General features: G+C 38.2%; 1 protein-coding gene and 2 long non-coding RNA genes across 12 annotated transcripts in view; 1 reads left to right on the forward strand and 2 right to left on the reverse strand.

Moving 5' to 3' along the window:
* The window catches only part of MAGI3 (membrane associated guanylate kinase, WW and PDZ domain containing 3), a 266,980-nt gene that overhangs the window by 149,962 nt on the left and 93,542 nt on the right, over positions 1 to 23,476 (reverse strand). The gene's annotated exons all lie outside the window — the stretch shown is intronic.
* Positions 674 to 18,019, forward strand: LOC106507448 (uncharacterized). Its single transcript, XR_001303440.3, has 3 exons — positions 674 to 904; positions 12,949 to 13,033; positions 17,911 to 18,019. It is a non-coding gene; the product is annotated as an uncharacterized LOC106507448 (long non-coding RNA).
* On the reverse strand, positions 17,297 to 21,949 carry LOC146404189 (uncharacterized). Its single transcript, XR_014844555.1, has 2 exons — positions 20,507 to 21,949; positions 17,297 to 19,208 (listed from the first exon to the last, which is right to left on the reverse strand). It is a non-coding gene; the product is annotated as an uncharacterized LOC146404189 (long non-coding RNA).

The following is a 23,476-nucleotide window of genomic DNA, read 5'->3' on the forward strand; positions in this document are numbered from 1 at the left end:
AGCATAGTCTTTGCACTGCTTCTCCTTAAGCTGTACTCACTCCCTAGATTTTTTAAAATATCACCTATAAACTGGCACCTACCAAGATAATGTCTTCACCCAAACCATTAACCCTGATTCAAGGCTCACATATACAACTGCCTATTTCCCATCTTCACCTGATATAAACGTGTATCTTAAATTCAAAATACCTGGAGATAAATTCCTGATCATCTCCCTAGAAATTGTTTGGTTTTCTGGTCTTTGCTAATGACGACACCATCTTTCTACGTGCTTGGGTCAAACATCTTCATTCCTTCTTCTGATTAACTAACCTCTTAGGCATGTGTGGCGGAAACATCACCTTTGAGAGTTTAGCAGACACGGGGTCTGTCCAGCCTTGAGTTCAAATTCCGGCTCTTCTCATTCCTTTCTGGGTGACCTGGCCTGAGATATTTAACCTCTTTGCATCTCAGTCACGAAGAGTGAATGAGATAACTTAAGCACCCTGCACGAGATGTAACATATAGTTAAGTGCTGAATACATGAGAATTAGTCACATGGAAGGGACTCATTCTTCTCTTTTAAAAATAACTTCTACGTTTCCTGGCCTCATGTACAGAGAGATGTGCCCTATGACTAAGTTCTGGCCAACAGGATGTGAACAGGAAATATTGTATGTAACTTCCAGGCTACACATTTTTTAAGAAGCTGCTCACCTTCCACTCGTTTTCTCCCTTGTCCCACAGACTAGAATGTGAATGTGGTGATAGTGACTGAGATTCATCTTTGTAAACAAGAGCAAAAAACTCCTTAGGGGGTGATGAAACAAGATAAAAAGAATGAAGTCTCTGGATAACAGTGTGGAACAGAACTGCCGGACGCTCAGGACTGCCAACTCAACCGCCTGCCAACCCAGACTCAGGTAAGCAAGAGAAGTAAACCCATTTTCTGCATGTGAAATGATGATGCCTCCAAGTAAATCCATTACCTAGACTCCTTCTGAAGCTTTTGACAGTATTATTTTTCAAGCTAAGTTTTCCAGAATACTTAAAAATGTATGACTTCTCAAAATGTATGTTACAGAAAAGAATCATATGAACGGGAAAAAACAAAGAACAATCCAAATTCAAAATACACAAGCATTTGTGGCAGCATATCAAAAATGAGAGGAAAAAAGTACTTTCCTTTGAACATTACACCCCGCTGCTTCATGACTATTCATTTGATAATATTTATTCAGAATATTAACATACTGGACTTTCAATTAGCTACAAAATAAAATTTTCAGTGGGATATATTAACAGAAAGCTAAAGGGAAATAAACATATCCTTGCTTTTTCATTTCCCCCTAAAAATAAAGTGTCACTGAAGAGCTGATTCCTGGGGGCTCTATGTAAGTGACCAATTTGTTTTTCCAGAAGCCAAATGTTAATTTTCACTTATACTGTACCAGTGACAACACTTTTATGCTTCTTCATGAGCTGAAAAAAAGTCACTAAAAATACAATAGAAGAGCTTATAGGGAATGGACAAAAATACTTTGATTGCTGAATTTTAATAAATCTTAAAGAAATTAAAAGGCAGACTACAATTCCTACATTAATTTTCTTCATTTCATTTTATGGGATCTAAACACCAAAAAGTCCCCCACGTCCAGTGCTGCCCAGGATGCATTCATATCAATCCTTTCATACCCTAAGAGTAATTAAATAATCATGGGTGACCATAATGATACTACTTTCTATGTCCTTAGCATAGTGGTAAGAAGCACAGACTATGAAGCCAGGCTGCCAGGATTCATGAAACGGGAAAATCAGTTAACATTTTTGTGTATTTGGGCAAGTTTCTTAATTTCTCTGCCTTAGTTTCCTGGAAATGGGGATTATTAATAGAACCTGGCTCACAGATGCTGTTGCCATGACTTAATGATTTAATTAAAGAAAGTGCTCAGAACAAGTGCTATTACTGTTGTCTTCCTAGGTCTCAAGTTTTTTCCTTCTCTGTGCAGGTGTGTTTATTATCAATCATATCTAATATACTATGAAACTGACATATACCTAAAGATCAATAAAGTTATCTGCCCTAATCTAAAGCTTCAATTCCTCAAAAGACTCCTGGTTACAATTTCTGGAGACTACTTAATTTCATTCATTCAACAGCTGGTTATTAAACACTTACTGTATAGAAGGTGTGATGATAGTTGTGATAAAAACGGAAAGGTAGATAAGTTCCTTGCCCACAAGAAGCTCGCTGTCAAAATAACACTGTCCCAAAAGACATATAATGTATGAAACAAAGGTGAGCCAAATGTAGGGGTTTAAACTTTCTGGTGGTAACTTTAAAAAACTAAAATGAAACACGTGAAATTATTTTAAATGATACATTTAATTTAATTCACTGCGGTCAAACTATCATTTTAATAGCTAATGGATACTAAAAATTACCTGTGACAAGTTCACATCTTTTTTCTTTTTTGGTATTAGGTCTTTAAACGTCAGAGTGGGTTTTATACTCGCATCTCAATTCAGATGTTGAACTTTCATTGGAGACACTGATCTCTACCCACATCTGCCATTATTCATCCTATTGTCACACTGCAAAAGCAGTGAACTATGTTGTTCAACAGAGTAGCTACTAGCCACTCGTGGCTATTTACATTTAATTTATAGTCAATAAAATTTAAATTCAGTTCCTCAGTCACAGTGGCCACATTTTAAGTGCTCAGTGGCCACTTGCAGCTAGTAGCTACTGCACTGAACTCTGCAGATCCAGAGAGATGGCAAATGTACAACAATTAGACTGATGATTCCTACAGCGGGAGGATCTGTGAAGTACAGCACGAAAACCTAAGAAGTAGCACCAAAGTCTGCCCAAGGCAAACACATAAAAGAGGAGGTGAACAATCAGCAAATGTAGGAGTTCCTGGAGGGGCACAGCAGAAACGAACCCGACCAGTAACCATGAGGTTGAGGTTTGATCCCTGGCCTCGCTCAGTGGGTTACCCGCATTGCCAGGAGCTGTGGTGTAGGTCACAGATGTGGCTTGGAGCCCGTGGCTGAGGCCACGCCTAGCCTGGGAACTTCCACATGCTGTGGCTGTGGCCCTAAAAGACAAAACAAAACAAAAAACAAGACATGAAATGTAAAGAATAAATAGGAATTTGCTAGACAGACAAGGTAGGAGACAAAATTACAAGTAAAAGGAAGAAAACCATGAGAAATAGCCCAGGAACTTCAGAGGGTTTATTAGGATAATCATAAATAGTGCAAGAGCATTGAAGATATGAAACTGGTGCGGGCAGGGACCAAATCCTAAAGCGTTTTACAGCCCATGATGTAACACTGCAGGATACTAGAGATGCGCTGGAGGAAGCCTTTTCTCCCTAAACATATAGTGAAATTAAGGTAGTAGAAAGAGGTCAGGAGTTCCCGTCGTGGCGCAGTAGTTAACGAATCCGACTAGGAACCATGAGGTTGCGGGTTCGATCCCTGCCCTTGCTCAGTGGGTTAAGGATCCGGCATTGCCGTGAACTGTGGTGTAGGTTGCAGACACAGCTCGGATCCCACGTTGCTGTGGCTGTGCCGTAGGCTGGCGGCTACAACTCTGATTAGACCCCTAGCCTGGGAACCTCCACATGCCGCAGGAGCGGCCCTAGAAAAGGCAAAAAGACAATCAATCAATCAATCAATAAATGAGTGAATGAATGAAAGAAAGAAAGAAAGAAAGAGGTCAGTATTGTAATGAGAGGAAGAAAGAAAGAAAGAAAGAAAGAAAGAAAGAAAGAAAGAAAGAAAGAAAGAAAGTATTGTAATGAGAGGAGGAAAGAGAGAATCAAAGAAGCTCTATCTTCAGTCCAAGAGGCTAAAACTAATTATCAACATACAAAATTTATGAGCATAAGCATGTAAAATAACAGTTTGGCAAACATGACCTCTGAGTTTAACTGTGAGCATTTTACCATTACACCAAAGAATTTTCAAACAGTCAATGTTAAGAAATTTTGAGATCTTGCTTCTTTGGAGAGTTTCAGAAACTGGGTTTTGAAATTAGTCTGAAGGGATTTCTGACAATGATGCTAAATAATTTCTGCATCCAACAACCTCATATAGTGGAAGCCAACCATGAAAATTTCAAGAGCCAAAAGACATCTGTATTGTTTAACTGCCACTGAGTTCCCGGAATATCACTCAGAATTGTTCCAGAAAGTCTTATTTGTTCAAGCAGGCTTACAATATTGAGCTATCCCAAAACACAGAGGATTAAGATTGTAACACAGAATAAGTAAAATAACAAATTAAAATGAAAAGTTGTAAAGAAGACTTTTGATTCCCTTAAATCATAAAATAATGAAGTTGGCATAACTACATATCCCAGGCAATTAAATATGTGGTTAAAAAAAAAAAAAAATCACATTCCAAATCTGAAGCAGCTAAAGAAGAAAAGTTTTGAAGTCAACTTCAGTGTCAACTTCACTAGATATAATCCCTACACTCTCAGGAGAAACATTATTCTTTAATGAAACACAACAGTACCCAAACCAGTATTTTAAGTAAAGGTTCTAACTGCTCCAAACTAGCCCATTCAATAGGTATTAGTAAATCAGTTTCTACAGTGTTTTAAAAACTTTTCCTCCATTATAATTATTTATATCTCAAAATACATATTTCAGAACCTTTGTTCTTCACAATCCCAAGCAGCATTCATGCAAGAAAAAACAGCTAAAATTAGACTTTTATACCATTCAAAATAAAACGCAATTTCAATTCATCTTATAATTTAGATAGCAATTATTATAATTTAACAAGTCCCAAAAGATAAGGAAATCTAGTTAGCAGGTACATGCCACTTAAAAGTATTAAATGTATTCCAGAAAACTGGGATTTGACTAACAAAGATTTCAATTTTTCCCTGTTGACTTGTATCATAAAATCAGACAGGCAGGCCGATGTTGAGGGCTTTTGTCTCTTAACAAGCAAAAAGTAAGTAAAAATCCTAGCAGAATTTTTTTAGCAAAGAAGAAGGGGGAGGCGGCTGAGCAAAGGCTGGTCTCTGCTCCCTCCTAGAGAGTATTAATATGAGCATATTAGTACAGAGCCTTCATGTATTAATTTAAGGTACCACTATCTCCCAGGCTCATACCCCAATTCTAAGAACTCAACCAATTACTTTGTCTCCTAAAGTGTATTTTAAAAAGAAACTCTCACCAACTATAGTTTCTCTGCTTCCGCTTCAGAGCAAAATTGACTGAAAAAAATCACCTCTGCTTTTTATTTCTACTTTCTCACTTTAGTCCATTACAAATAGGCCTTTGGCCCCACCACTTCAATGAAACAGGTCTTCTCAAGGTCATTGACGATCCCTACTTTTTTTTTTTTTTTTAAGGCCAGGAGTCAAACCTCTCAGTTCACTTCAAAAAAAAAAAAAAAAAAAAAAAAAAAATCAGCTCTCAGCATCCTTTGATTCAAGTGATTACTTACAACGCTCACCTCTTAGTACCACGGGTACCTACCTCACTGACTGCACCCTTTTCAGAGCTTTTTCCTTCACCCGGGATGCTAGAGCCTTGTGCACTCACCCCAGGAACCTATTCATAGTCTTGGCTCTTTCCTCTTTTCAATGTATACACCCTTCCCAGGCGATCCCATCTAGGACCCAAGGCCTCAAACACCATCTGTGTGTTGATGACTCGCTGAATGAAATCTCTAGCCTGCATCTCCCCCCAGAACTCCAGGCTCAGAGTCAACCACTACGACACATCTCCGCTAGGATGTCTAATAAGCATTTCAAACTTAATCCTTACTTATACCACTAGGTTACCTGGTTCCGAGTTTTATTTTTAAATATTTTTGAACAGTTCTATTTGTAAGGATTGATCTTTTATAACTTTTACTTTTTTAGAGCTCTTTCAAAGAACAAAGAGACATATTACTTTAAAAAACAGAGTAAAAGTCATTTTATCTTGAAATTACCTTATGAGTCCCAGTGGGCCCTTTGATAAATCTGAGAATATTATGGGGCCTCAGTGACTTTGTTTTTTCTTTTTCTTTTCTTTTTTTTTTGTTTGTCTTTTTGCCATTCCTTGGGCCACTCCCGCGGCCTATGGAGGTTCCCGGGCTAGGGGTTGAATTGGAGCTGTAGCTGCCGGCCTATGCCAGAGCCATAGCAACTCGAGATCCGAGCCACATCTGCGACCCACACCACAGCTCACGGCAACGCCGGATCATTAACCCACTGAGCAAGGCCAGGGATCGAACCCACGACCTCATGGTTCCCAGTCAGATTCGTTAACCACTGAGCCACAAGAGGAGCTCCTTGTTTTTTATCTTGAAATCTTTGGCCAGTTCATCATCTTGAAATTTATTTCATCATTTCCTATAAATTATTTCCAGCTACACTAAAAAACAATCAGAGAATGGAAGAAAAATGGAACTGCCTAGAAGGATGACACACTACTGTGCCATCCTGCAGTTTTCTTATTACATTAGCCATTGCCTTGCACACCTTTCAAAAAGAAGTCTGGAGGTACCATCTTCGTATTCTTGGGTTTTTTTTTTTTTCTTTTCATGCTCAATTTTTATTTCAATGTTACACAACTGCCTAAGTATACAATATACAATTACGGCATTCACAAGAAATTTTAGAAAAAACATGAGACCGCAAACACTTGATTGCATGTATTCTGAAAGACCTTTAAGCTGGTAAAGTTGAGAATTCAGAATATTTCATTTTCTGCCTATAATGGCACAGAGAAGAAAACTGTCAAAGAAAGCTATTTCACAATTATTAGTTGGTGAATGTGAAGAGGCAGGTAGTAGTAAAATTTCAGATAACGAACCTTCAGATGACAGTATCTTAGATGAATTTTCTCAAATATAAGAAGCAATAAGTATACAATATATGTATTTCAAGGACAAAAAGAAAAGGCGGGATTCCTAGCAAGTAAAACAGGAAGGATTTCATTAAGTAATATGTTACAACAAGAACCTGGACTATCCCATTTACCTAAAAGGATGTGGGACCATATTCTTTCATCTTTTATGATGTTCGTACAGCAAAATTTACTTGATAAAGTTCACAGGCAGATAAATGCTGAAGGCAGGCATTTGTGTATAGAAAGAAACAGGTGATGTAGAAATGAAAAAATTCATTGGATCTATCATTCTAATTGGAGTTTATAAATGTGAAAAAGGAAAATGGTCATCCTTTCTTCAATAAAATCAGCGGTTTTCAAAAGTATTGCACTTTTGACAAAATGCAAGAACCAAAAGTAATGACAAGCAATAGCCTATTAAATGCATTTGAAATCTAGTATCAGTATTTACCTGATGTATACATATCAGGTTTATGAATGGCAATTGATGAGCAGTTATGTATTAGAGGGCTTCCCATTTTGAATATGCATATGCCTTCAGGAACAGAAAAGTACAGAATACAAATGTGAGTTTGAATCCCAGCAAATTATTCTGTACATATTGACTTTACAGTTTATGTGGAAAGGCAATGCTCTTCTTGAAGAGATACAAACCAACCTGGAGGATAGACACTGCGTGACATCAAGACTTACTACAAAGCTGCAGTATCAAGTCAGTGTGGTACTGGCGAAAGAAACCAGTGGAACAGAAGAGAAAGTCCAGAAGTAGACCCACATAAATATAGTCAACTGATACCTGCCAAAGGACCAAAGGCAATACAAGAGAGAAAAGATAGTCTTTTTAACAAATGTTGCTGGAATACCTAGACGATGACGTGAAAAAAGTAAATCTAGACACAGACCTTACACTCCTCAGAAAAATTAAATCAAAATGAATCACAGGAGTTCCCGTCGTGGCGCAGTAGTTAACGAATCCGACTAGGAACCATGAGGTTGCGGGTTCGGTCCCTGCCCTTGCTCAGTGGGTTAACGATCCGGCGTTGCCGTGAGCTGTGGTGTAGGTTGCAGACGCGGCTCGGATCCCGCGTTGCTGTGGCTCTGGCGTAGGCCGGTGGCTACAGCTCCGATTCAACCCCTAGCCTGGGAACCTCCATATGCCGCGGGAGCGGCCCAAGAAATAGCAACAACAACAACAACAAAAAAAGACAAAAAAAAAAAAAAAAAAAAAAAAAAGAATCACAGACCTAAATGCAAGATGCAAAACTATAAAACTCCTAGAAAGTAACATAGGAGAAAATCTAGATGATCTTAGTTTGGTGATGACTTTTAAGATATGACACCAAGGGCCCAACCAGTGAAAGAATTAATTATATTGAAGAACTGAGTTAAAACAAAAAATGTCTGCTCCGTGAAAGACACTGTCAAGATGATGAACATATAAGCCACAGAGTGGGAGAAAATATTTGCTAAAGACACAGTTGACAAAATATACAAAGAACTTCTAAATCTGAACAATGAGAAAATAAGCAACTCAGTTACAAAATGGACCAAGCACCTTAACAGATATCTCACCAAAAAAGATATACAGATGGCAAATAAGCATATGAAAAGATGCCCTACATCATATGTCATGAGAAAAATGCAAATTAGAACAATGAAATACCACTCCGCACCTATTATAATGACCAAAATCCAGAACACTGACAGCATCGAATGCTGGCAAGGATGTGGGAATACAAGAATTCTCATTTGCTGCTGGTGGGAACACAACATGGTACAGTCACTTTGGAAGACAGTTTGAAGGTTGTTCTCAAAATTAAACATACTTACCACAGGATACAACAACCACACTCTTTGGTTTACCTAAAAAAGTTGAAAAGTATGCCCACGCAAAAATTTGCACACAGATGTTTAGAGTAGCTTGGAAACAACCATCATGTACTTTAGTAGGTGAATAAACTGTAGTACATTCAGATAATGGATTATGATTCAGTTTAACAAAGACATAAGCTATCACGCCATGAAAAGACATGGAGGAAACAAACACATATTACTAAGTGAAAGAAGCCAATCTGAAAAGGCTATAAATCATATGTTTCCAACTACATGATACTCTGGAAAAGGCAAAACCAGAGACAATTCAAAGTTCAGTGGTTGTCAAGAGAACAAGGAATGAATAAGTAGAGCACAGAGGATTTTTAAGGGCAGTGAAAATACTCTGTGATACTATAATGGTGGATCCAAACCCACCGAATGCCCAACACCAAGAGTGAACCCTAATGTAAACTATGGACTTTTTGGTGATAATGATGTGTCAAGCGTAGGTTCATCAATAACAAATGTACCAATACGATGCGGAATGTTGATGACAGGGGAGGCTATGCATGTTCAGGAGCTAGGGGCATGTGTATTAGCTCTGTACCTTCCTCTCAATTTTGCTATGAATCTAAAACTTATCTAAAAAAAAGAATATTAAAAATATGAGTTTGAGTTTGTGATGTTTAAATTCTAATTAAAATTCCTAAGTTTTCTCATTACTCCTATATACTTCTACAAATTATTTGTAAAATAACTGAAAAATATAAAAATAAAAATTTAAAGTAAAAAGAGGGCAACAGATTAAAATGGCAAATAATGACAATTCGATACAGAATGATTTTTTTCATTATTTTAGAAGTCCCCTCTCTCTTTTTTTTTTTGTCTTTTTGCCTTTTCTAGGGCTGCTCCCGTGGCATATGGAGGTTCCAAGGCTAGGGGCTTGGAACTGTAGCTGCCAGCCTACACCAGAGCCACAGCAATGGGGGATCCGAGCCACGTCCGCAACTCACACCACAGCACACAGCAACGCCGGATCCCTAACCCACTGAGCAAGGGAAGGGATCGAACCCGTAACCTCATGGTTCCTAGTCAGATTCATTAACCACTGTGCCATGACAGGAACTCCTAGAAGGCCTCTCTTTTACTGGCTTTTCCTGACACCTGAGCTACATGGATGCTGACAACCAATGGGCATCCATCCTCTAAATCCACCGGAAGTGCCACTCCTCAATACCTCAGTCTTAGGTCTTACTAGCTTCCGGAGCATCCATCACATGAGCCCATCAGAGCCTTATAGAAGCAAACCACAGGCACATGCTCCAAGCTCATTCTATTACAACTGCCCTAGGTTTCACACTATTACAAAGTCTTAGAATATTACGAAACACCCTTCACAATCTCAGACAGAGCGTACAGATCAACTTTCTTCATGGCTACTCCATTCTATGGTATACTGAGGGTAGATGTGGCCCAAACAGGGACAGTGTTCTCAGCCCACATCTTCACATCCAACCTCGAGACTTGTTCAGTTCAGCGAATAGCAGCGCTATGCATTTAAAGTACTGATACCAAATATGTAGGATTGTTTTTGACCCTTTCATATCATTCCAATCTATCTAAAGTAGAACAAAAATAAACAAAATATACACTGAATCTCCACTACCAACACCTTGATCTAAGCCATCACCATCCCAATTCCAGCCTACCTAGCCTTCCTGCTTCCATTTTTGCTTTCCTCTTGCATCTTTAACATAGATTATAAACATCTCCTTTGAAAAACCATCTAAAGTTTTTCATCACATTTTAGAAAAGCCAAACTCCTCCCCATGGCTTACTAGCCTCTAAGTAATCTGGGTACATCTCCAACTTTCTGTCTTATTGCACTTCCTCGTTAGCTCACCATCCTTCAGCTACAGTGGCCCCCTTCCTGTCCTGGAACCCACCAGATTTACTTGTGGTTCTTGTGGTTCTTTCTGCAGGAAATGCTCTTAGAGCAGGTCCTCTCACGGTTTCTTTCTCTTCATCCTTCAGGTCTCAATCCAAATGTCACCTCTTCTCTGACTCCAGCTAAACAGCTGCCACAATACCCCATGCCTTCATAATCACCTAATATCTGTCTTCTCCTAGTGATTTCATCTTACCGATAATTATTTATGTACATGTTTATTATCTATCTGCCCCTTTTTACAATCTTCTTAAGTGTTGAAACTACTATCCAGTTCAACGCTGCATTTCATCAAGATCAGGGCTTCGGCACTTAAGAGGAACTCATAAATACCGGCTATTTAATTGTAAAAGGATCCATGAAAGTTACCTTATCCTCCTTGCTGAGGACAAGAGGAGAGCAGTACAGGTCAGCTGCACTTCCTCCCCTACTCAGGATTCCTTACTGAATAAGGAATAGAAAGGTCTGTATCCCAACCCATCAATATCAGAGTCTACACACTCAAAGAGTCTATCGGTGGTGACATGTTTAATCTGTATGGGTCAAACAGAACACTGTGCACGTTTAAAAAAAAAAGAGAGAGAGAGAATGACGTCTCTGCCCTCCTCCAAATGCCTTTCCCTAAAGAAAAGCCTGTTTACAAATATTAAGCAAATGAAAAGCTGCCAAATTTTGATCTCTCTCAACATTCACATCGGTTTAGTCGCACTGAAAAGAAACATGACTCAGAATAATGTGGAGCTGGTCAGGCTCCCTTTCCTCCCCTAATAACACACTATGAAGCCAGCTTCCAGCAAACATAACCCAGTAAGTGCAAGAGGGCCTGGAAAGCCTTTTAAAAGTCAGCTCAAAACCATCTGAACTACCAGAAAAACAACCTATAGTGTGTGCTATACTGACCATGAATAAGTGATACTTTCATTACCATGGTTTTAATTTTCAACAGAGTAGCTGTTACAAATATCCAGATATTTCAATAAAACTATATTAGGGTATTGAAAATATTCAAATATTCTTTTGAACCTTTGATGGGAAAGCAATATAAAACAATAATCCTATGAAGCCTATTCATAAAAAGTGATGCATTAATTATGGAGTTCCCGTAGTGGGGCAGTGGTTAACAAATCATAAAAATCATTAAAAAAAACTGCATTTTAAGTAATGAAAACATCTTACCATATATTTTGTTTTGCCCCTCCCTTTTCGGTAGAAGAACACTTTCTTTTAAGCACAATTTTATTTTTAAGATGGGACCCAAAGGAATTAGAGTTGCATCTTCTGCATTGTGTGTGTGTGTGTGTATGTGTGTGTGGCCATGCCCGTGTCATGCAGAAGTTCTTGGGCCAAGGATCAAACCTAAGCCACAGCAGTGACACAAGCCATATCAGTGACAGCACCAGATCCCTAACCTACTAGGCCATCAGGGAACTCCCTGTATCTTTTTTTTTTAAATGTCATTTAAAAATTTTTAATTTTTAAAAGTCATTATGGAGTTCCTGTTGTGGCTCAGTGGTTAATGAATCCGACTAGGAACCATGAAGTTGCATGTTCGATCCCTGGCCTTGCTCAGTGGGTTGCGGATCCCACGTTGCCATGAGCAGTGGTATAGGTTGCAGACATGGCTCGGATCTGGTGTTGCTGTGGCTATAGTGTAGGCCGGCAGCTATAGCTCCGATTAGACCCCCTAGCCTGGCAACCTCCATATGCTGCGAGTGCCACCCTAAAAAAAGACAAAAATACAAAAATAAATAAATAAATACAAGTCATTAAATTTAACTATTTACAGGACAAAGCTATAGCTATCTATAAAACGTAGTATATCAAATTCTACTTTCTCTCCTTACTATTCATAATTTGAAAACAATTTCTGGGGCATAAACCCCGTTAAATTCCTCCATTATTGGACAAAGAGATTTATGTCCAGATTCCTACTCAGATTACATTCGGGCCATTCTTAGTCATTTGAAACTGTTTTTTCCCTCTCAAACCAGCTGCTGAGATAAACTCTGATCCCATGAACTGCCACCCTTTTTTCTAGTATTAACCTCTTCCTTGCCAAACTCTAGGTTCCAGAGCTACAGGGATTTTTAAAAAGAATAAGAGATGAAGGAAATAAAGGCACTAATAACTATCTATAAAGAGAAGCAAAAGGGAATTGCTTGGTATCTGTAAACCACAAGGGTTCAGGTTAAAAGGGTCACAGACTTTGAAAAGAAAAAGGAACTCTAGGGATCATTCAGTATACCTACCTCCTTTTATAAACAAGGAACCAAATTACTACAGATCAAGTTAATTCTCTAATTTAGCCATTGCTTTAAATCCCATAATGCAGATGAAGAATATCTACCAGACAATGCAAAGAACAGCAATGTTATAATAACCTGTTTCAGAAGCATATCCCAGACTTCATCTATTGGGTGAGTTTAATTTTGAGCTTGATTTATGTGCAATACAAGTGAAAACATTTCATTCATTCCACAAATATATACTGAGCACCTACTATGTGAAAACAGCTGGGATGGGACAAGGTACAAAACCCCTGCCCTCATCAAACTTACATGTTAGAGAGGGGAAAAAGAAAGGCAATAAGTGAAAGATATAGGCAATAGGTAAAATACAGCATCTTAGTAGGAAGCTCTAGGGAGAAAATAAAAGGCAGGAAAGGGTGATGCCGAGCAAGTTCACAGCTGGCAGTGACTTAAAAAGAGTAGTCAGGGAAGGTTCCCTGGGAAACTAACGCGTAAGTAAGTGAGCACAAGGTATTAAGCAAGGGCAATGTGATCTGACCTATGATTCAACAGGATGACTCTGGCTCTTGATCAGCTGAAGCCAGATGTAGCGTCTCAAGACTAGCTAAAAGTCTAGAGCAATTATCCAGACAAAAGATCATGGTGGCCTAGACTAGGAGGGTGGCACTGGAAATATCAAGAAGTCATTGCATTTTAGATACTTTCTGAAAATACAGCCAACAGGATGTGTGGATAAGCTGAATTCAGTGGATACATACAAATACAAATACACAAATGTACATTTAACACATACATACACAATATAAAATAGATACATAATAAGCTGTATCCATTTAAAGTATACAATTGAGGAGTTCCCGTCGTGGCTCAGTGGTTAACGAATCTGACTAGGAACCAAGAGGTTGCGGGTTCGATCCCTGGCCTTGCTCAGTGGGTTAAGGGTCCAGTGTTGCTGTGAGCTGTGGTGTAGGTTGCGGACATGGCTCGGATCCCTCATTGCTGTGGCTCTGGCATAGGCCGGTGGCTACAGGTCCAATTCGACCCCTAGCTTGGGACTCTCCATATGCCGTGGAAGCGGCCCAAGAAATGGCAGAAAGACAAAATAAATAAATAAATAAAGTATACAATTCAGAGTTTTGACAGATGTTACATACACCTATGAAACCAATGTCATGGTCAAGATACAGATCTTCACCCTCAAAAGATTTTTCAAATCCCTGTTCCGTCCCCAGGCAAGCACTGATCTGCTCTCTGTCACTATAGATTAGTTTGCAGTTCTTAGAATTTTAAGTGGAATCTTGTATTATAAATCTTTATTGTCTGTCATCTTTCATTCAACATAATGATTTTGAGATTTATTTACACTGTTGCATGTATCAGTGGATCACTCCCTCTTATTAGTGAGTAATGGTATATTCCCTATACAAATATACCACTTTTTGCAACCCATTTACCCACTAATGGACATTTGGGTTGTTTTCAGTTTAGGGTTGTGATACTGTGGTATAAGAAATACATATATTTTCACGATATGGAAGCAATGACGTGTCCATCAAGGGATGGATAAAGGAAATGTGGCATGTGTATATGTGTACGGAATATTATTCAGCCATAAAAAGAAGGAAACCTTGTCATTCGCAACAACAGGAACGAGCCTTAATGGCATTATGCTAAGGAAAGTAAGTCAGAGAGAGAGACCAATACTGTGCGATCTCACTTATTGGTGGACTCTGAAAGCATCTACAGTTAATAATACTGATCATCTTTTCATATGCCTGTTGGTCTTCCTCAGATATTTTGTCTTTTTATGAAGTTAATTGACTGATTTTTAAGTTTCTTTTAAAAAACATGAATTTCTTACATACGATGAAATCTGTTTCTGGGTTTATTCAGATGGGTTATCTATTCTTTAGTACCTAAATTACTGTTTTACAAAACATATGTGTTTGGTCATACTATTTCCTGCTAATTACCATTCACTGAAAATTTTGCCTTTAACATTGGTTTATTTTTCCAAACAAATTTTCTGGTGAAATTTCAAGAGAAATATTTTGGGGTTTGGTCAATATTAACCAATTCTGAAAGCTCTCACATCTTTACCATTCCATTCATAATCATGATATGACTTTCCATTTAAATTCTTTTATATCTTTCAGTAGAATTTTATAATTTATTTGCCTTTCTTCATTAAAGCGTACCTTCATGATACAGTTAGTGGATCATTTTTCAACTTTTTTAATTTATTATATGTTACAGAAAATTCACTATCTTTTATCTAACTTTAACTTTCATTAATTCATATCAATTAGTTCTAATAGTTTTTCATTTTCTCTTTGGTTTCTAGGAATAACCACTCTGTGCAAATACAAACATAACTCGGAGATATTGCATTTCAGTTCCAGACCACTGCAATAAAGTGACCATCTCAATAAAATGAGTCACACAATTTTTTCTGTAGTTTCTCAGTGATGTAAAAGTATGTGCCTATGTTTATATTATACTGTAGTCTATCAAATGTAATAGACTTATCTACAAATATGTGCATACCTCAATCTTAAAATATTTTATTGCCAAAAAAATGCTAACCATCACCTGACAACACAGGGTTGCCAAAACTTTTTGTAAAATATGCAGTATCTGCGAAGTGCAAAAAAGCAAAATGCAATAAAATTACATATGCCTGTAATGGGAACTGTATCTTTTTCCCATTAAATCCTACTTTTTATTTCTGTTATATTACATTGTCCATAATTTGGCAACAAGAACCCCCCAAAAAGGTTAACTAATGGTAATATTAATGAGACTTTGTTTTATTCTATTTTCACAGAAATGCCTCTAGCATTTCATCACATAGCATGGTATATACTGGCTACTGATTTGGAGAGAAATTCTTTATTTCCCCCCCAACTAAAGTTGTCTTCATCCTATTAAAGACAATAAAGAAGGAATACTGAGTTTTATCGAACTGTTTTCTGGCACTGGTTAAGGTAACCACACAGTTTTTTATCTGACCTCAAATCCACTCATCCTTTTTATTCAATGGATACATTCTGATTATGACACATTGTTCTTTTAACATCCTGTTGAATCTGATTTGCTAGAATTTTATACTGGCTTTTCCTATGACTGACCCAGGTCTATAATACCACCTTCTGGTATTTTGTTAAGTATGATTATTAGGAAAAATGAACTAGATAGCTTTCCATATGTATACATGTATACTATGAAACAGTTTAATACAGAAAATTATTTCCTAGAAAGCTTCAAAGAAGGTGTCCATAAAAAAATCACTTAGATTTGGGGTCTGTTTTGTTTTGAGAGAACGGGTTTGTAATTTTCACAAGAAATGGCAAGTTATTTGATTTGCAGGTATTTATTCATTCAGTGACCATTTCCTATGTACTCATCTAAGTGTTAGGCACTAGAGTCCCAATGGTGTGCACAAGAGCCACCAACACTACCCTCAAAGAGGGTACACGAATAATCAGAAACCGTTGTTCACAGAGTTAAGTATGGAGGAAAGCTATAGGGAACCAGGGGGACCCAAACCTAGTCTGTGAAGATTAAGGGACAGTTTCCCTATGGACATGAACTTCTGAGTTGAAACCTAAAGAAAAATAGAAGCTACCTGTTCAAAACAAGGGTAACAGCGTTCCAGGTAAAACAAATAGGATGTGGAAAGGTCCTATGTGAAAGAGAACAGTGTCTGGTGGCTGAACAGAAAGAAAATAAGTCTGGTTGGAGTCCAAGAGCCAAAGGCGTGAGGGCAAGGTCAGCAGAGCAGGCAGAGGTCAAAGGACAGGGGACTACAAGGCAAGGCGAAAGTCTGTATCTTTATCTTGAGAACAATGGAAAGCAATTTACGGGAATTTCAAACAGAAGTGTGACATAATCAAATTCTTCCACTTCTCTGGTCAATTTTTCTAATTTATTACTTACTAGGAAATTATCAGGATTCCAAATACATGACCACAAAACTCTGCTTATCAGTCTCTTTTTTTCTTAAGATCTCTTCCCAACGTGTGGTATTCCTTTTGTGTTTTTCAAACCATCTCCCTTATATTCTTTTTTTTTTTTTTGATTAAATTTGCCACAGGTTCCTGTTATTTCATTGGGATTTTTCAAGAAATCTATTCCAGCCAGGGGCTGAGGGCTGAAGGAATGTTGGTCAAAAGGATGCAAAGTTTCAGTTATGCAAGAGGAATAAATTCTCGAAATCTAATGTATACTGTGGTGGCTACAGTGAGTAATACTATACCGTGTACTTGAAATTTGCTAAGAGGGTAAATCACAAACGTTTTCACCACACACATACACACCTCATTATAACCATGTGAAGTAATGGAAATGTTAATTAGCTTGACTGTAGTAATCATTTCACAACAGACACATATATTAAAACGTCACACCGGACACCATTAAAATATACAATTTTGTCAATTATACTCAATAAACCTGGAAAAAATGTTTAATGGCCATTCTCATGCACATACCACTACATACCTATTCTCTACTTATCAATTTCTCTTGTCATTTTTATTATTTTCCTTTTTTCAGCTAATTTTTCATTTCTACTCTGATATAGTATTTATCTTTCAGGGAACAAGAGGCAGAGCCCCAAACTACAACAACTATTCTAGATAACACCCTCAGTCTTCACTTAGGCCTTCCCTGGCTCTCCTACTTCTTGTTTATTTCTGTACCTCATCTCCAATACTCCTATCTGGGGGTCATCTCTCTAGGCACATTTTCGACAGTGATAAAAGGATAATGGTAGCTATCCTTTATTGAGCACTTCTACATCCTGGGCATTTTTCTATGAACTTTGCATGAATTTATTTATTTAATCTTCACAGAAATTTTGTGACGCTAATCCCTATTTTATAATGATGTAACTGAGACAAGAAAAGTTCGGCAACTTGCCCAGAGTCACACAGCTACCAAGTGAAACAAAAATGTGTGGGCTGAACATTATTCGTTAGCCTGACTCCAGAGCCTAAACTCTTGCCTCTGGGTAAAAGGCAGTTATCCTTCCTTCTCTGCAGGTGCTGAACAGGCTAAAGGCTGGGCTGAACCACCCCCACAAGGATGAAGACTCTGCTATCTAATCTGAATCAAGCAAAATATTCCTCCCAAATAAAGATTATCAACCAACTGGGTTTTTTTTTTAAAGTGTTGTTATCCACTCATAACTCTATTTGGATTTTGTCTGCATAGGTGGTTTGCATAATTTCTGTTCTTATTCTTTTACTGATATACTGCTATCCTAAGAGAAGATCAGTTTTAGTCATTTTTCCAGAGATATCTGAAAAGATGGTAAGCTCTGGAGGTTTTCAGTTCATTCATCACAGAGAATACATCAAAATTACTACATTATTTTTGAGGCATCGCTCCTTTCTTATCTACTGGATGTATCCTGGACACAGTGTGCTATTCTTCCCACAAGGGAGGCACCTGAGCTCTGAAATCGGACTGCCCGTTACTCTCTCCTCCTACTAACACTTGTATATTTAGCTCCTGAACAACTCTCATCACCAAAGATCATTGCTAAAGGTCTTATCCATAAGGTCCTATCATAGCTAACTGTTCTACAGAAAATATAGGCAATGACTAAAACGAACACAGAGGATACTTCCCAAACGGGCTGGTCTCCTCTGTAGTTATCTGCTAGTTCTATGTTTTGTCTTTAAACACTGCTGCCCATAGCAAGCGAAATGCTTGAATCAGACTATTCCATTAGCGATATACTGTCACATTCTGTTCTCCCAAGTTAAAATATTATGCTGTTTCATTCTCATCCCTTTTGTGGCACCCCGTTTGTGATTACGTAATATTTAATTAAATATTGTGAAATGTGAATACATAAAAGGGAGTTTCAGTGAAAACTAAGATAAATGTTTCGGGAAAACACTGCAATCTATGGGGAGGTAAATCTCTAAAAATGAGAAAAGAGAAATAATTATAAAAGTGAAAATCAATTAGGATTCCATACAAATTGCATATGTGGGTGCTTAAATTCTTTTCCTACTTTATGGAACTTGGAATTCAAAATAGTAGATAAGTATTCTAGATTATTTAAGAAAGAAAGATGATACAAATCCCCAGGTAGTGGACCTACACTCAATTAAAAAGCTGGGCTTTACTTCAAAAGATTTTAAATGAATGTGTAATATTTGCTTTAAGTTAAAAACAAAATGTTTATAGAATGTGAATATCAATCTGTAGTTCTCTATATTTAAAAAAATACATTATCCCCATTTTGTTATTATTAGGGGTTTTTGTTTTTGTTTTTTTTTTTTTTTGCTTTTTAGGGCTGGTCTTGTGGCATATGGAAGTTCCCAGGCTAGGGGTCAAACTGGAGCTGCAGCTGCCAGCCTACACCACAGCCACAGCAACAGGGGATCCAAGCCCTATCTGAGACCTACACTGCAGCTGCAGCAACACCGGATCCTTAACCACTGAGTGAGGCCAGAGATTGAACTCACATCTTTAGGGACACTCGATCAGGCTCTTAACCACTAAGCCCCAATGGGAACTCCCTTGCAACTCTCTACTTTAACTAGTATTTTCAATTCATCAATCAACTGTTGGTTCTTCTCAAATCCCACAGGTAATGCGCAAGCAAGGCTGGGCTGGGGGTTACCCTCCCATGAGAAACCAATGGCTTATACCCAGATTTATGCTCATATACTTACAATTTATAACCTATCCACCTACTTACAAGGCCCTGACTGAGCATGCAAGGAGGAATGTATCAATTTGCCAACCACCTAGCAAGTGCACTTTCACTTGCTTGGTAATAAATAATCCAAGTATGAGTTTCTGCCATTTTCTTTGGGAGTAGTTACCAAGCAAGCCTCTTCATCTCCTTGAGTAAAATTTCTCCACTGAATGTTTACAATCTTGGGTTTTCTTGTGTCCCATTTTCCTTGTTTCTCCCTCATGGTACTTGAACCACCTTACTCTTTGGCCTGTGCCATTTTGCTGAGTAGCTGGTTCACCTTACGGGTTGTTTGATCCTACTCAAATCAACAGAGGAAAAAAAATACAACACAAGCACTGGGTTTGTGACTCTCCTCTCGTCACTATAAAATATAAAAGCAGTTGCTTCAAAGAGACTGTCCTGAATCATAAATCACCATGAAAGGTTTTGGTATACGAAAATTAAAAAGTCAAGAAGTCAAAGAGAGAAAGACAAATACCATATGATATCACTTATATCTGGAATCTAGTATATGGCACAAAGGAAACTTTCCACAGAAAAGAAAATCGTGGACTTGGAGAAAAGACTTGTGGTTGCCAAGGGGGAAGGGGAGGGCGTGGGAGGGACTGGGAGCTTGGGGTAAACAGATGCAAAATGTTGCCTTTGGGATGGATTATCAATGGGATCCTGCTGTGTAGCACTGGGAACTCTGTCTAGTCAATTATGATGGAACACGTAATGTGAGAAAAAAGAATGTATACATGTATGTGTAACTGGGTCACCATGCTGTACAGTAGAAAATATATATAAAGAAATAAGAATTTGAAAAATAAAACAAAATGAAAAAAGTCATTGCAATGGCTGTGACTGTGGCATAGGCTGGCAGGTGTAGCTCCGATTCAACCCCTGGCCTGGGAACCTCCATATGCCATGGGTACGGCCCTAAAAAGCAGGAAAAAAAAAAAAAAAAACAATGAGAGAGAGAGAACACCTTTGTTGTCAGGGCAAACACAGTACTGTATCTCCATCATAATTTTCCTTAATAGTATATAAAAAGAGGTTAAATAATTAAGAAATAAAATTTTCATAGAAACAATGAGATTTCAGTGTGTGTGTATGTGTATGCACAGAAACTAATCCAACAGAATTAACACATCAATAGTTGGCTAAATCTGATGTCCTAATGGAATAGTTACAGAGAGATCTTTTAGACAGGCCATCTATCTTCGCAACAGATTTCAGATTAAAATTCTGCAATGAGGCAGTCAATTGTCTCAAAACTCCAAAAACGAATTAATGCCAAATGACTTCACTGCACTTCAATTCCCAAAGAGGACACCCTTATGGCTACATACCTTGTCTTTCTAAAAATTACACTAGATCTCCAGGATAGGAACATTCCTGCAGTTAGTGCAAACTACGCTCCAATTCATCTTGCCCTCCCTCTTTCATTCCTTCCTCTTCCTGAAAGGAGAAGTCAGGAGAAGCAAGGAAAAGAGGGACCAACACAATACATTTCTACTGCTCTGGAAACAAAGCCACTACGACCTGTCTCCTGTCCACAAGCAAAGACTAGCCTTCCAAAGCAAAAAGTGGGCAGTCAGTACGAAACGGAATACTTCAGAATCCCTCTTGAGAGCTAAGAGGTAACCACGAAAAAACATTTATAATCCATCTATCCATCCTCATTTTTGCTTAACCGGTTCCCCAAGAGGCAAAGGGAGGTAGGAGAGCAAAAAGAAAAAACTAAGGTGTACATACAGACACACTGCCACGGCATCGAGTGACAGGTTTATTTCTACTGCATGTCTCTGTAGAAAATGTACGAAAATAGAGAGGAAAATGCTACAGAATAAAAACCACCCACAATCTGATCATACAGAAGGAACTACTAGTATTTGGGATTATTTTCTTCTGTTCATGTTCTATGTTTCTCCCTAGGAAAATACCTACCTGACTGTACTGCCTACTTTCATCTCAAAAAAAAAAAAAACAAAAACAAGGAGTTCCCGTCGTGGCTCAGTGGTTAACGAATCCAACTAGGAACTGCGAGGTTGCGGGTTCGGTCCCTGCCCTTGCTCAGTGGGTTAACAATCTGGCGTTGCCATGGCTGTGGTGTAGGTTGCATACGCGGTTCGGACCCGCGTTGCTGTGGCTCTGGCGTAGGCCGGGGGCTACAGCTCCGATTTGACCCCTAGCCTGGAAACCTCCATAAGCCATGGGAGCGGCCCTAGAAATGGCAAAAAGACAAACAAAACAACAACAACAAAAAACAACCCCTCTTGATTGACATCTATTTCTTTTTTTATATGATTTTTCTTTTTTCCATTATAGTGGTTTTACAGTGTTCCGTCAATTTCTACTGTACAGCAAAGTGACCCAGTCATACATATATGTGTGTGTGTATATATATATATATTCTTTTTCTCACATTATCCTCCATCATGTTCCATCATAAGTGACTACATATAGTTCCCTGGGCTATGCAGCAGGATCTCATTGCCTATCCGACATCGGTTTCTTTATGAGGGACAACAATCTCAAGTTCAAGACTGTTTCTGCAGTCATCTTCGCTGACACTTTCAGGGGCACCTGGCATCAAAAAATGAACCTTACGGAGTATCATAAAAGAAGTATAACTGCATGTGTGGATAAATTTTTAAAATATATAATGTGTGCAATTTTGTTTTTAAACTCTAACTCATGTTACTCTTAAATCGTTAAGATTTAAAAATCTACAGAGGTTTGACTATTTTCTAGAAAAATATAAATTATCAAAAATCATCATCTGAAGAGGCCCAAAGCCAGAGACTGGAAAAAACAACTATCTGTATGTCCTCAGAGTCATTTAGGATGAGATCATTTTTAGATGTTAAAAGCCTAAAATAACACATAATCCTTAAAGAAAGTTTATCAGCTCATTCTATAGACTGACATAATCCTGATGATAAAACTTAAGAATTACCTCCCCTAACACAAATACTAGACCAATTCTGCTTTGCAGATACATTTTTCTTAAAACAAAACAAAACAAAACAAAAAACCAACAATCAGCAAGTTGAATGTAGACATTAACTGAATTGGTTGAAAAAATAAGATATTTGCAGATAATTTACCCAGAATTTCCAAATTATTCTCAATGGGTATCCCTTTCCAATTGTTTAGAAAGTATAACCCCCAAATGCTATGATGATGAAGAAATAAAGATACAGTCTTCCAAATCTGCTAGATGAATTATCTTGCTTTTTTTAACATTATCTGACTTCAGGATCGAAGCCTGCACACACACTCCAAATGAAAGACAACACTCACAAAGGATTTATTTCCTGCCCCAAAAGAAGACTGAACAAGGGAATTCCATACTAATGCATTATCTACGGTGCCACGATGAGGTCACTCTCATCATCAATTATGATCAGGCCCTTTTTCCATCATGTTCAGCCTCGACATCTGTGTCATCAGCACTGATCCTTTACCATCCAGTATATCTCAGGACTGCCATCTGATATTGCAAAATGTTCTTTTTCTTTTAAGCAACGAATGTAACATCTAAAAATGCACTTGGGGGAGTTCCCGTCATGGTGCAGTGGAAATGAATCCCACTAGGAACCATGGGGTGGTGGGTTCAATCCCTGGCCTCACTCAGTGGGTTAAGTGTCTGGCGTTGCTGTGGCTGTGGTGTGGGCTGGCGGCTGTAGCTCCGATTGGACCCCTAGCCTGGGAACCTCCATAGGCCACAGGTGAAGCCCTAAAAAGCAAAAAAAAAAAAAAAAAAAAAGAACAAGAATAAGGATTACGTTTTCATACTAGACTAGACCTTCCCTTGTGAGGAGAGTAATATGATTGCTCCAGGAAAGATTTTTTTTTTTTTTACCCGAGTTGCAGTCTGAGAGGAAGTAATGGGGGAG

Source organism: Sus scrofa, chromosome 4 (assembly GCF_054392235.1).
Source record: "Sus scrofa isolate SSC_HxYL_T2T_F1_AM1 chromosome 4, Sscrofa_HxYL_maternal_Yorkshire_Landrace_v2.0, whole genome shotgun sequence".
NCBI classification, from domain to species: Eukaryota; Metazoa; Chordata; class Mammalia; order Artiodactyla; family Suidae; genus Sus; species Sus scrofa.